This window comes from Triticum dicoccoides, chromosome 7B (genome assembly GCF_002162155.2).
Source record: "Triticum dicoccoides isolate Atlit2015 ecotype Zavitan chromosome 7B, WEW_v2.0, whole genome shotgun sequence".
NCBI classification, from domain to species: domain Eukaryota; kingdom Viridiplantae; phylum Streptophyta; class Magnoliopsida; order Poales; family Poaceae; genus Triticum; species Triticum dicoccoides.
In genome coordinates this window covers 757,947,489-757,963,849 of record NC_041393.1, presented here as the reverse complement: position 1 = coordinate 757,963,849, position 16,361 = coordinate 757,947,489, and positions in this window count along the sequence as shown.

Genomic DNA, 16,361 nt, shown 5'->3' with positions numbered 1-16,361 from the left:
ATTCTATACTCTCATACTTGCATTAGATTTTGCTACTGTTATTGTTTGCTCCTATTCTGATGCATAGCCTGCTTTTGTACCTGCTATTGTTACCTACGTGCTTATCCTATACTGCTTGGTATAGGTTGGTTAGTGATCCATCAGTGACCCCCACCTTGTCCTTGTTGCCCCTACTTCATCATCGATGCCTCGATCAATGTGGTCGATGACCAGAGCCTGAACCTAACATCACATCACGCCCCTTTTGTTGCTCGACTCTGCAGAGCTACTATCGAGTGTCGAGGGTGATCCCTCATAACGCACTCCTGATGATAATTCTGTAGTGTAGCTATTTGGTCATGGTCATCGAGGGTGATTTCCTCTTTCACCATTCCCGATACGGCTCTGTCGTTCAACACCTCAAGTGTGAACCTCGAGGGTGGTCCCTCTTATGTTCACCTTGATGATTACATTGAGTGGAATCCACCGGGGGTGATTCATCGGGTTTTCCCCTTGATGTCTGGACACACAATTACCTTGACTTCACCTGAGACAATTGTGAAAGCCGGGCAGGCCCGGAGAGCACCCGTGCGATGTGATAGTGGCGGCTGGCTGTTTAGCGGCATCACCCGGGAAGGGGTGATAGCTCCGGACTTGTCCCGACAGCCGTCACTCCTTTTAATAATGCACTAACAGGTTTGGGTATTTGTTCTGAGTTGGCCTCCGGCCTTTACGCACTAACCACCACCGAGAATAGTTATGGGCCTCGACGTCACAGTATCAGCCGAAGCTTTGTCAGACGTCCAGTTCAGCATTGTGGCACGGTCGGGTCGTGCTGGCCATCCAAGGCGGTGCTGGTATCCACCCTGCACACAACGACCCGGAGTGCTGCAGGCGATGGGCCCAAGACCCCGGAGTGCTTAGGATGTAGACCGACGGGGACCTCTCTGTTGAGCCTAGATAGGGATGCGACGTGTTGATCTTCCGAGGCCGGGCATTGACCCCAGAAAGGTGTGTCCGGCCAGAGTGATCGAGCGTGTTGGGTAACGTGGTGCACCCCTGCAGGGAAGACATATATTCGAATATCGTGTCCACGGTAATGGACGTTCAGACTTGTATCCTGATCTTATACAACTAGAAATGGATACTTGATATGTGATGGATATGTGGCTCCGGGATTGCTTTCTCGCAGGGAGTCGAGGAAGGATCTCTGGGCATTAATGTTACAACATGCTTGTTAATTAAACTGCTATTATTTACTCTTCTACATGCTGCAAGATGCTTGGAGCTGCTTGAAGATGCTAGTCTTTGATAGGCTAGGCCTTCCCCCTCTATTCTGGCATTTTGCAGTTCGGTCCACAGATACAAACCTTTCATTTGATACCAATGCATACTTAGTATAGATCTGATGCTTGCGAGTACTTTGGATGAGTACTCACGGTTGCTTTGCTCCCCCCTTTTACCCCTTCTTCCTTCTTTCTGGTTGTTGCAACCGGATGGTGGATCCCAGGAGCCAGATGATGCCACCCCCGCCGACTACTACTACTACCCAGAGGGTGCCTTCTACTACATGGAGCCGTCGACGACCAGGAGTAGTTAGGAGGTCCCAGGCAGGAGGCCTTGCTTCTTCGATCATTGATGTTTGTGCTAGCCCTCTTAAGGCAAAACTTCTTTAACTTATGTCTGTACTCAGATATTATTGCTTCCGCTGACTCGCTTGTGTAACGAGCTTTTGTATTCGAGCCCTCGAGGCCCCTGGCTTGTAATATGAAGCTTGTATGTCTTTCTGTTGTGTTTAGAGTTGTGTTGTGATATCTTCCCGTGAGTCCCTGATCTTGATCGTACACGTTTGCATGTATGATTAGTGTACGAGTGAATCAGGGGCGTCACACAACATTATTAGCATACCATGAATTACTACTTGTTAATGTCAGTAAAAATGCAGGATGATGTTGTTTCCTATGTCTTGCCAGGCTGATGTATCTGAATATTTGGATTCCCTATTCGGGTAAAATCGTTTCCACTTTCTAACTTTATTTCTACTTCGTTTGGTTAATTATCACAGTGTTTCATTTCTTCTTGTTTATTTTTGTGAGCAGAGCAACTTCCTTGTGGGTGACAAAAGAACTCAGTCCAAATAATTTGTTCTTTGAGCAAAGCAACTTCGTTGGGCATGCCAAAAGAAGTTCGAATTTTCTTACTAATGCACCGCAATTGGTAAGGATAGAACAATGTCAGTTTGCCTTATGTTGGTGTTGTACTAAACATAATCATTTATGAAAGATCTTCAAAGAACTCTATACAGTATGTCAATCAGGAAAATTATGTAGCTTTTGGGTGTTCTCTCTTAGTATTACAATCTAAATCCTTGTTGGGTTTGTAAGAAATTGTCTTAAACATGGTTATTAGCTTATTGGATCTTAAACAAACTACATCACATGTGTAGTAATATTTAGTAGCTAGACATGCATACTCTGCTCTGCTATGCTAGATTTTGGAGAAAGAGTTATTTTATTCATTCATCTGTACTTTTTTGTCTATAATGTTTGATCTATTTTTTCAACTTTTGATCTTCTTTGCTTCAGTTATGCTCTTGTTAATTTATGTCAGTGTGACGGAATGTTTCGTGCTAACATGATTCATGGTTACAGCAGCGACACAAAACTGGAAGCCCCCTAGGAACAAAATAAAAAAGGTCCCATCCTCCTGTCGATGCTTATTTTTTAAACCTTGGCATGAATTTTGTTTCTTACCTATATTTGTCCATGGTTACCTTTTTCAAACTTGCTTTAGCTTCTACAATGGGATATGGCCTCACATGATTGATCGAAAAATGATCCCTTTTTAAAATTCTTGATCTTATTGTCAGAGACAGGAGTTAGGATTGCTATGGTTTGAGGTGTACTTATTAGTTCGTCACTTAAAAGATTAAGGTTGTAGCTTACTAGCTTTCAACTTTTGTGTATAATTTCAATCAGATCATCTCATGTAGCTTGACTGTAACTGAATATCAGTTTATCAAAATACACACGGGATGGAGTGCAGGCTGGTTGCTGGTGCACCACACCGTACCACCACCAATGGCATCACCAAGGTACATTGGTCGATGTTCACGGCACTGTAAAATCGGTGACGGAGTTGTGTGCTTTGTATATTGGAGGGAGTAGCAGCTCTGTATGTTGTTCCGATTGTCCTTCTTTGTCTTCTCAATCCGGTACGATCCAATCAAGATCTCTTGTTTGGTCCTCTCGAAGTGTTGATCTCAGTTTCCATGTTCTAACCTGTTGGTCCGATTGTCCATGGGATTGAACAAATCTATTTCTCAATTATGTATTTTCATCATACTTCATGAGGAGTGTAAATTGATACTATTTCCAATGTACAAAGTGTTGGCTGCCCAGGAAGATGGAAAGATTAGTCAAATATGCCATTTTTCCAATAATCATGGCATACATTTAACCCTAATAATGAGGGTATGTAATGCCTACTGCTCCCCTGTCTCTAGCTCCTGGACAACGGCAAGAACAACACATCAGTGAGAAGGACGACGGTTGGCCATGGCATTCTACAGACGCTGCAGCTCGGCGCAACCTCCACTTTATTATCTAAAACAAGCTGGTCAGTCCTAATGAATATTTCCCTTTTCCTCCTTTACAAATACAAAATCGTCAATCCTATCTTCATTTGCATCTGACTGATGGTGATGCTGCACAAGTTCTCAAAGCAGTGCCCTTCCCTCTAATAGTTAACAACGATAAACAATGATCTTTTTTATTTACCTGGTCATGCTGGATTTAAATATTTCCTTTTTGGTAACACATTCATGATTCATGTGACATTCTAAAGTAATGCAAATTTGTAATGAATGAATTACACTTTTGTGCAATACGCAAAGATCCTGCTTTTGACCTTGATACACGTGATGTGCAATGTCATCACCAACATGAGTTTGGTCTCCTTGACTGATAACCCACAAGTATAGGGGATCGCAACAGTTTTCGAGGGTAGAGTATTCAACCCAAATTTATAGATTCGACACATGGGGGGCAAAGAATATTTGAAGGTATTAGCAGCTGAGTTGTCAACTCAACCACACCTGGAGATTAATTATTTGTAGCAAACTGATTAGTAGCACAGTAATATGATAGTTTTGATGATAGTAGTAGCAGCAATAGTAATGGTAACTCTGATATCAATGAATATTGTAGTAGTAACAATAGCAGTAGCAACAGTAATAACTTAGCAAGAACAATATAAGATAAATTCGTAGGCATTGGATCGGTGATTCATTGGATGATATTCATCATGAGACAGTTATAACCTAGGGCGATATAGCACTACCTCCAGTTTATAAATATAATGTAGGCATGTATTCCGTAAATAGTCATATGTGCTTATGGAAAGAACTTGCATGACATCTTTTGTCCTACCCTCCCGTGGCAGCGGGGTCCTATTGGAAACTAAGGGATATTAGGGTCTCCTTTTAATAGAGAACCAGAACAAAGCATTAACACACGGTGAATACATGAACTCCTCAAACTACGGTCATCACCGGGAGTGGTCCCGACTATTGTCACTCCGGGGTTGCCGGATCATAACACGTAGTAGGTGACTGTAACTTGCAAGATCAGATCTAGAACATGGAAATAATGGTGATAACATAAACAGTTCAAATCTGAAATCATGGCACCTGGGCCCAAAGTGACAAGCATTAAGCATGGCAAAGTCATAGCAATATCAATCTCAGAACATAGTGGATACTAGGGATCAGGCCCTAACAAAACTAACTCGATTACATGATGAATCTCATCCAACTCCTCTCCGACGAGTGAGCCTACGAAGGAATTACTCACTCCTGGTGGGGAGCATCATGGAATTGGCGATGGAGATGTGTCGGTGATGACGAAGATCGAAGCTCCCCCTCTCTGGAGACCCAAATAGACTCCAGATCTGGCCTCCCGACGAAGAACAAGAGACGGCGGCGGCTCCGTCTCGTGAAACACAATAATCTTTCTCCCTGATTTTTTCTGGAATAATGGGATTTTATAGCGTCGGTTTGAGGGTCAGCGAGGCCACCAGGTGGGCAGCACCCACCTGGGCGCCCCAGGGGGGCAGGCACGCCCTGGTGGGTTGTGCCCACCCAGGTGCCCCCCTCTGGAACCTCTTGAATCAAGAAATTCTCTTTATTGATACAAAAAATCCTTGCAAAGTTCCGTTCCATTCTGAGAACTTTTATTTCTGCACACAAAAACAACACTATGTTAGTTCTGGTGAAAACATCGTCAGTCCGGGGTTAATTTCATTCAAATCATGCAAATTAGAGTCCAAAACAAGAGGAAAAGCATTAGGAAAAGTAGATACGTTGGAGACGTATCAACTCCCCCAAGCTTAAACCTTTGCTTGTCCTCAAGCAATTCAGTTGATAAACTGAAAGTGGAAAAGAAAAACTTTTATGAACTCTTTTGCTCTTGTTTCATAAAAAATGTTAAACAGCACCCGGGTTTTCAGCAAGCATTATAACCAATCATGTCGACAATAACTCTTAAAAATTATATTAACTCGTATCAATGACATAAACAACTTGAGAGAAATAATAAGATATCTCAAATAGCAACGTGTTGTCAAAACAAGCATGATATAATATAACAATTGTGGTATCTCGCTAGCCCTTTCTGAGACCGCAAAACATAAATGCAGAGCACCCCCAAAGTTCAAGCAGCGACTAAACATTGTAATTCATGGTAGAAAAGATCCAGTCATGATGCACCCAACATTCGCTACACACAATGCATCAGCATCACAACAGTGCTCTCAGGTTCTGGCGCTTATTTGAGAAGGTGATGACTGATAACCCACAAGTATAGGGGATCGCAACAGTTTTCGATAAGTAAGAGTGTCGAACCCAACGAGGAGCTAAAGGTAGAACAAATATTCCCTAAAGTTCTATCGACCACCGATACAACTCTACGCACGCTTGACGTTCGCTTTACCTAGAACAAGAATGAAACTAGAAGTACTTTGTAGGTGTTTTTGGACAGGTTTGCAAGAAAGTAAAGAGAGCGTAAACATAAACTAGGGGCTGCTAAGATAAAAACACAACTAAAGTAAATATGGCGAGTGTGGAGAAGTGGTGGTAGGAGTTGTGGAATTGTCCCTAGGCAACTGACTATGTTACTAGACCGGTAATCACTATTGCAATTCTATTTGAGGGAGAGGCATAAGCTAACATACTTTCTCTACTTGGATCATATGCACTTATGATTGGAACTCTAGCAAGCATCCGCAACTACTAAAGATTCATTAAGGTAAAACCCAACCATAGCATTAAAGTATCAAGTCCCCTTTATCCCATACGCAAACAACCTACTTACTTGGGTCTATGCTTCTGTCACTCACGCCACCCACCATAAGCAAATCATAAACATATTGCAAACCCTACAGCGGGAATCCCTCATGCTTGCGCGACACGGAGGGCACAATAGGACAGCACCAATAATAAAACATGCAACTCAAACCAATCATAGCAATTCATCAATCACCGATAGGACAATACAAATCTACTCAGACATCATAGGATGGCAACACATCATTGGATAATAATATGAAGCATAAAGCACCATGTTCAAGTAGACGGTACAGCGGGTTGCGGGAGAGTGGACCGCTGTAGATAGAGGGGGGAAGGTGATGGAGATGTTGGTGAAGATGACGGCGGTGTTGGTGAAGATCGCGGTGATGATGATGGCCACCGGCAGCGCTCCGGTGCCACCGGAAGCAAGGGGGAGAGAGGCCCCCTTCTTCTTCTTCTTCCTTGACCTCCTCCCTAGATGGGAGAAGGGTTTCCCCTCTAGTCCTTGGCTCCCATGGCTTGGGAGGGGCGAGAGCCCCTCCGAGATTGGATCTATCTCTCTGTTTCTGCGTTCTCTCTTGGATCTGTTTCACCGTTTCGTGTATATATGGAGATCCGTAACTCCGATTGGCCAGAAACCTTCGCCGTGATTTTTTTCCGAATATTAGCTTTCTTGCGGCAAAAGAAGAGTGTCAACCGCCTTACGGTGGGCTCACAAGGGTAGGGGGCGCGCCCAAGGGGGGCAGGCGCGCCCCCCTGTCTTGTGACTACCTCGGGCACTGGTTCGCGTTGATTTTCCTTCCAAATTTTCCATATTTTCCAAAAATAAGCTCCGTCCGTTTTATCCCGTTTAGACTCCGTTTGATATGGATACTCTGCGAAACCAAAAACACGCAACAGACAGGAACTGGCACTGGGCACTGGATCAATATGTTAGTCCCAAAAATAGTATAAAAAGTTTTCCAAAAAGTATATTAAAGTTGAATAATATTGGCATGGAACAATCAAAAATTATAGATATGACAGAGACGTATCAATGACACAACATAAAAGTAAATCGATAGTCCCTTCGCAGAGGGAAGCAGTGATTTGCAGAGGTGCCAGAGCTCAAGTTTTTTAAAACAGAGGTAAATAATATTTTGAGACATGCACCTTTCTCATTCACTTCACGACTATCAGTTATCAATATCTTCCATGCTAAACACGCTAGTGGCGGTTCCCAAGAGGAAATGTAAAGGTTATGACCCCATTGGGAGTTTTTGTTTGATTACTTGTAAGCTCTTTCATTTTGCAGTTTGGGACTGGGCATCCCTATTACCGCCCTTTTCTCGTGCGATGGCGAGTGAATAAACACTCACCTGAGAATAACCCGCTTAGCATGGAAGATACCGACTACCTCCTATCGTTCCATGAACGATCCAGGCACACAAAAAGGATATTTATTTGAAGATTTTAGAGATGGCACATGCAAATTTACTTAGGATGGCAGGGTAATACCGCATATAGGTAGGTATGGTGGACTCATCTGGAATAACTTGGGTTTCAGGTTTTTGATGTACAAGCAGAGTTCCCACTTAGTATAGGAAAATGCTAGCAAATAGGTTGAGAAGCAGCCAGCTAGAGAGCAACAACGGTCATGAACATGCATTATGCATAGGTAACATTGGATACTAGCATGAGTAGGATATGAACACCATGAACATAAATATCATAGAGGCTATGTTGGTTTTGATTCAACTACATGCATAAACATGTGCCAACTCAAGCCACTCGAACATTCTGAGGAGGATACCATATCATCATACTACATCACAATCATTTTAATGCAATGTTGATATCCAAGATAAGTCATTATTCACTCCTAACTACTTATGCATGGCATGAGGAACTATAATCTCTAATTGTCATAGCAAACATGTTTTATCATAATAGGCTGAATCATGGATACTAGGTTAAACATATTTACAAAAACAGAACAAGTCGAGTTCATACCCATTTCTCTCTGCCACGGCCAATTCATCTAATATCGTCATTATTGCCTTTCACTTGTACGACCGAACGATTTGAAAATAATAATAGTGCAAGAGTGCCGAGGACTAAGTTGGACTCTGCAAACATTTTATTCAAGAGGAGAAGACAAGGTAATATGGGCTCTTTGTTAGATCAACAATAATGCAAATGAGAGCCACTCAACATTTTCATCATGGTCTTCTCCTTGGTATGACTCGATAGAAGAAAAAGAAATTTAGAAAAACACACTGAAATATTTTCGGAGTTTTTGGTTTTTCGAAAGGAAGCAAATGAAAAAGGGAAAATCAAAAACGAGAAAAACTATTTACACGGGAAAGCTCCCAACAAGTAAAAGAAAAAAAGGAAATCTTTTTGGTTTTATTTTTAGCACTACAACAATTCAAAGTAGGAAGAAAATTCAAAAAGAAGCAAGAAACATATTTTTGGTATTTTCTCAAAGCTTTTCAAACACACAAGAAGAAAGCAAGAAAAATAATTTAAGCATGGATGATACAATGAAAAATTATGGACACCGACAACTGGAATGGAATGTGTGAACATGAATGTAATGTTGGTGGGAATACGTACTCCCCAAGCTTAGGCTTTTGGCCTAGCTTGGTAATCACCAATCGTAGAAGCCATGAGGTCCTATATTGAAGTGCTGGGAAGCAGGCACCATAGGTTCCCACTACTGAGGCTCCGCCTGTGCCGCCGCCAGGTTGTTCCGGTAAGCGACAATGTCCTCAGGCATAATCCTGTATCTGTTCCTGGCAACATAATCAAACAAAGTAGGTGCAGGCAAGGGAATAATATCACGAGTTGTCTCACTGTAAACTAAATTGTAAGGCAAGTCAATATTAGGGTAATCAGTAGCAAGAAACTGATGGTCCTTCATAGCTGCTCTTTCTAGATAAACCTTAGTCAAGGGGTGATCATGCTGGTGTATCTGCACATTGAAGTGAGTCGCCAATCGAGTAGTGTAAATGCCCCCATGTATTTTACCCTTGAATCTGTTAAGGTGAAGGCAACATGCCACAATAGTGCGCGACGCAAAACAGAAAAGTCTGAGGCGCTAAATGAACCCACCTTCTCTCTCGCTAGAAAGCACTTTGCAATAAACAAGGCAAAATAATGCACGGTAGGAAACTGCATGCTAACGGCAGTGGTACCCAATACTCCTCTCTCATCCCCCACTATCAGAGTATGGTAAGAACCATCAAACTCTGAGGGCCTAGGCTCTACTAAACCCACATCAGAAGGAAGCATGCATATGTCACAAAATTCAATAAGTGGGATCTGGCGGTGTTCAGCAACTCAGGGGGATTATTCCTAGGATGAAAATGAAAGTTTTGCACAAAGGAATTTGTGAGGAGATGATACTGTTCGCATTCGGCTGCGATGAAGACGGTGAGTCCGACATTAGCAGCATATTGGTCGAACTCTTGGAGGATTTCGGCATCTTCCATGAATGCATTGTGCGGCCACTCGCATGGCCGTAGCTCCGCCAACCTCGGGGTATGGAGATCATTGTTGGATGGCTGCCCAATAGCCCCTTTGGAGTTCTTCTTGGAATCAAACTTCCTACAGAAACTCGTGCTTTTCTGATGAACAAAATTCTGAAATTTTTAGTCCACAAATTTTTTCTCAACAAAACTTCACAAAATTGATAGCAACTACTCATAGGGATGTATAGAGGCCATAGAAAGCATTCAAACTACTTAGAACTCAAAGAATTCAACATGCAAGCTCATCTACAATAGCACCAAGAGTAGCTAATTATTCTAAATACAAACCACTAAGGCAAATAGTAATTTGACACATGGAGGAGTCACATACCAAGCAACAAATCCCCGAAACAGTTTCGGAAACGGAGCTTCGAGCAAAGAGATCAAAATCAGTGGTTTCAGAAGCAAGAACACGAGTGAGAGAGAGTGATAGTGATTTTTTTCTGGGTGAATGGAGTGATGTGGGAAGAAGTAAGTGAGGGGCCCACTTGGGGACCACAACCCACCAGGGCACGCCTGGGGGTCCTGGCGCCCAAGTGGGTTGTGCCCACCTGATGCACCTCCCTCTGATATTATTTGTACCAAAAATTCAGAAATATTCAGAAAAAAATCTTATCAGATTTTGAGAGCATTCTGAGAACTTTTATATTGGGTCATTTTTTTATTGCACAGAAAACTTAGAAAACAGACAAAGCATAGCATTTTATTTTATTTAACTAAGAAAAATAGAAAACAAAAGGTAGGGACAGAAGGTAGTGCCCACTAAATTCATCAACTTCATACCTCTCAAAAATGATCCATTAATAAGGTTGCTCAAGTCTTATTAACAACCACTTTCAATTAGCATGAAACCGAAGAACTTTCATAAATCACTAAGTTACCTCAATGGGGATATGAATGTCCCCAACAATAAGCATTTCATATTTCTTTTTAACAGTAGGTAGAGGTAGTTGAAAACTTCCAATAGTGATTGTCGGAGATTTTTCAATAACATTAATACCATTCACTTGGAATTGTTTCTTCGGAAAGTGCACCGTGTGCACATTACCATTGATATGAAAAGTGACCTTGCTTTTATTGCAATCAATAACTGCCCCTGCAGTATTCAAGAAGGGTCTACCAAGGATAATCGACATTTTGTCGTCTTCGGGCATCTCAAGTATAACAAAGTCAGTCAAAATAATAACATTAGCAACAACAACGGGCACATCCTCACAAATGTCGATAGGTATGGCATTTAATTTGTCAGCCATTTGCAAAGATATTTCAGTAGGTGTGAGTTTATTCAAATCAAGTCTTTTATATAAAGAGAAAGGCATAACACTAACACCAGCTCCCAAATCACATAAAGCAGTTTTCACATAATTTCTTTTGATGGAGCAAGGTATAGTTGGTATTCCCGGATCTCCAAGTTTTTTAGGTACTCCATCTTTAAAAGTATAATTAACAAGCATAGTGGAGATTTCAGCTTCCGGTATTTTTCTCTTATTGGTGATGATGTCTTTCATATACTTTGCATAAGGAGGCATTTTCAAGATATCAGTTAAGCGAGTTCACAGAAAAACTGGCCTCAACATTTCAGCAAAGCGTTCAAATTCTTCATCATCTTTCTTTTTAGTTGAATTAGGTGGAAAGGGCATAGGCTTTTGAACCCATGGTTCTCTTTCCTTTCCATGCTTTCTAGCAACAAAGTCTCTTTTCTCATATCTTTTATTCTTAGGTTGTGGGTTATCAAGATCAACAGTTGGTTCTATCTCAACATCATTATCTCGTTATTTATCATTTGGTTGAGCGTCTTCATGAACCTCATCATTATCTTTTTCATTATCAGAAGGTGAGTGTTCATTACCAGATTGAGTTTCAACATCAGAGATAGAAACTTCATTATCATTATCAAGAGGTTTTTCTATTTCAGGTTCACTAGAAGCAGGCAAAGTCCTATTATTTTTCTTATTTTTTATTTTTAAAAGGACTAGGTATAGTGGTGTTGTTTCTTTCTGAATCCTATTCAATTCTCTTTGGGTGTCCCTCGGGATAAAGTGGTTCCTGAGTCACTTTACCTCCTCTAGTTGCTACTCTAATAGCAAAGTCACTTATATTATTGTTCATTTCATCAAGTAGCTCTCTTTGAGATTTAGCAACTTGTTCTAATTGAGTTTGAACCATAGAGGCATGCTTTCCTACACCTCTAACATCATTTGAGATTCTAAATAACAAGTCACTTAAGCGAGCAATCATATCAGAGTTGTATCTCAATTGTTTCATAACATTTGCATTGAAGTGATCTTGCTTTCTAATGTAATTATCAAACTCATAAAGGCATTGACTAGGATGTTTTATGAGAATCATCACTATCATTGAATTTCATTAAAGATTTTACCTCTACCACCTTAGGTGGTGGTGGTGCTTCAAGCCCATGTATTTCTTCAATAGGAGGTAATTTTTTAACATCCTCGACCTTAATACCTTTTTCCTTCATAGATTTCTTTGCCTCTTGCATATCTTCAGGACTGAGATATAAGATACCCCTCTTCTCCAGAGTGGGTTCAATAAGTGTTTCAGGAGGAGTCCAATCATCATAAATTTTCAATATGTTATTCAGTAATTCCTCAGGTTCCCCAATAGTTCATTCCCTAAAAACACAACCAGCACAACTATCTAGGAAATCCCTAGAAGCATCGGTTAGTCCATTATAGAAGATATCAAGTATTTCATTTTTCTTAAGAGGATGGTCAGGCAAATCATTAAGCAATTGGAGAAGCCTCCCCCAAGCTTGTGGGAGACTCTCTTCTTCAATTTGCACAAAGTTAAATATTTCCTGCAAGGCAGCTTGTTTCTTATGAGCAGGGAATATTTTTCAGTGAAGTAATAGATCATATCCTGGGGACTACGCACACAATCAGGAGCAAGAGTATTGTACCAAGCTTTAGCATCACCCTTTAATGAGAACGGAAATAACTTGAGAATATAGTAATAGCGAATCTTCTCATCGTGAGCAAAAGGGTAGCTATATCATTCAATTTAGTAAGATGTGCCACAACAGCTTCAGTTTCATAACCATGGAAAGGATCAGATTCAACCAAAGTGATTAACTCTAGGTCGACAGAGAATTCATAATCCTTATCATTAGTAAAAATAGGTGAAGTAGCAAACTGAGGATCACATTTCATTTTAGCATTCAGTGATCTTTCTTTATACTTGCATAATAATTTCTCTAGATCATCTCTATCCTTACAAGCAAGAATATCTCTAGTTGCCTCCTCACTCATAGTATAACCTTCCGGTACTTTTGGCAATTCATATCTAGAAGGACTAGTTCTAGTAGGTGTTTCAAGATTTTCAGTTTCAAGTTCATCATCAGATTCAGCAATAGCATGTTGTCTTACTCTAGCAATTTGTTCATCAAGAAATTCACCTAGTGGCACATCATCATCAAGTAAGGTACTAGCATCATCGTGAGTAGCATTCATAGCAGAAGTACCATCATCAACAACTTGCGACATATCAAAATTAATAGCATGTTGTGGTGTTGCAAGTTTACTTATAACAGAAGGTGAATCTAAAGCCGAGCTGGATGGCATTTCCTGACCTCCCCTCGTCTTAGAGGGAAAATCTTAGCTTAGCATCCTTCAGATTCTTCATAGTGATAATATGATAATAATCCCAAGTGACTCAACAAATATAGCTATACTCCCCGGCAACGGCGCCAGAAAAAGGTCTTGATAACCCACAAGTATAGGGGATCGCAATAGTTATCGAGGGTAGAGTATTCAACCTAAATTTACTAGTCGTCAACCCGTGCTGCTGCACGGTCCAGAAATTTTAATAGATATAACAAAGCTTTGAAAAATTAGAATTTCAAACCTAACTTGAATATGTTTCTATAGGTTATTATTATTACACATGCACATCGGGTCTAATGAAGTTACATTGCATTGATTATGTTATGGTTAGATTGTTTTGGTCCAATACTATCGTTGGGTGATGGTGAACCACCTCAGATTTATAGAAGATATGTGGAAATATGGATGTATAGGGGTATATGTATTATGTTGCTAGAAAACACGGTTACAAATGCAAAAGTTATTGCATGTATCATATACTCGTGAACTATAAATCTCTAAAAGGTATTAAAGATCAAGTGCCCTCTTACTCAACCAAAAAAAGGCATACATATTTTTTTGCCACATAAGCATGGTAGAATATTATAGACTTTGTTTCTATACAAAATAATGGGAACATGCATGCACGGCTTTCTATCAAACATATATGACATCCTAACAAATTGAAGTTGTATACTATAAGCACCATAGATTATTCAGATTAGAAATTCTTGTCTATACCAATAAATTCTTGAAAATCAATGTATTTTGCATGACCCTTGAAATTTTAAATTTTATATCCATACTATACATATCACTATGCTTTCCGTCTGCTATAGGTTTCTGATGGGCAGCGTACCAATTAGGACAGCAACACGATCTACTTTAGAGCACCATCGGTATACCTCCTAATACGCTTCATCGACCATTATCATCATTAGATTGCAATTTTCTCAGAGCTTCAAGCCAAGAAGAATAGTTACATGATGGATTTGCTAGTTGGCCTTTTGAGCGATTTTTTTTCAACCGGCAGAACAATTTCTGTACCTACTATCCTTAAAAGGAACAGATGGTGCTTCTCTTCTTTTGTCTTACCAACATGATGTGTGAGATGTTTTTTTTGTGGACGGAATGATCTATATGTTATGTATAGGTTTCAGCGGCCTGGGGTCGACGGAGAGACATTTTTCCTTCTTTTTTGCGTGAATTGTTTTCCTTTTTTAATTGGGAAAATATTTTGTTGACCAAATTTTAAGGGTCATCAAACAGATCTATTTTTTCTTTCTTTTATGGAATTTTATGGAAGGAGGCTATCATTTTTTAAGAAACCGTTGAAGCTTTCCTTTTGTTTCACGCCAACATTAAATGTGTTACATGCAATCTGGTATTTCTTTTTTTCTGAAGTTATTTCTTTCCTTCTCATCCGTGGAGCTTTATATGGAAGTATGTTTTTAAGGAAGGAGGCTCTCCTTAAAAAGGAACCGTGGATGTTTTCCATGTTTTGTTTCACCAGCGTGAAAGTTGAACGCGTCAGATTCATTCGGTTTATGTTTTCCTTTTCAACTGTGGAGTTTTTACAGAAGGAAGCTAAAACTTTTGAAAGAATTGAGTATGCTTTCCTTGTTTACTCAAGAAAAAAAAACAGGATGCTTTCCTTGTTTTGTTTGACAAATGTTGAATATCTCCGTCTACAAAACAATGTTGAACGTGTCAGATGTTTTTTATGGGACCACCTGTGTTACGTAAGTTCTCCTTTTATCTTAGACGTAAATTCTATAATCCAACGGTGTAATTATTTTTGATGATGTGGATTAATGAGAAGGCTTAAAAAGTGCCTCCAATTAGTAAATATAAGATAGATACGACACAAGGGGAGCCAAAGAATATTTGAAGGTATTAGCAGCTGAGTTGTCAATTCAACCACACCTGGAGATTAATTATCTCAACAAAGTGATAAGTAGCACAGTAATATGATAGTTTTGCTGATAGTAGTAGCAGCAATGGTAACGGTAAGAGTGATAGCAATTAATATTGTAGCAGTAACGATAGCAGTAGCAACAGTAGTAACTTAGCAAGAACAATATAAGACAAATATGTAGGCATTGGATCGGTGACTCGTTGGATGATATTCATCATGAGACAGTTATAACCTAGGGCGATACATCACTAGCTCCAGTCATGATGCACCCAACATTAGCTACACACAACGCATCAGCATGACAGTAGTGCTCTCAAATTCTGGCGCTATTTCAAAAGGTGATGACACAACATAAAAGTAAATAGATAGTCCCTTCACAGAGGGAAGCAGTGATTTGCAGAGGTGCCAGAGCTCAAGTTTTTTAAAACAGAGGTAATGATATTTTGAGACATGCACCCTTCTCATTCACTTCACGACTATCAGTTATCAATATCTTCCATGCTAAACACGCTAGTGGCGGTTTCCAGAAGGAAATGTAAAGGTTATGACCCCATTGGGAGTTTTTGTTTGATTATTTGTAAGCTCTTTTATTTTTACAGTTTAGGACTGAGCATCCCTATTACCGCCCTTTTCTTGTGCGATGGCGAGTGAATAAACACTCGACCTGAGAATAACCCGCTTAGCATGGAAGATACCGACTACCTCCTATCGTTCCATGAACGATCCAGGCACACAAAAAGGATATCTATTTGAAGTTTTTAGAGATGGCACATGCAAATTTACTTAGGATGGCAGGGTAATACCGCATATAGGTAGGTATGGTGGACTCATCTGGAATAACTTGGGTTTCAGGTTTTTGATGTACAAGCAGAGTTCCCACTTAGTATAGGCAAAGGCTAGCAAATAGGTTGAGAAGCGGCCAGCTAGAGAGCAACAACGGTCATGAACATGCATTATGCATAAGTAACATTGGATAGTAGCATGAGTAGGATATGAACACC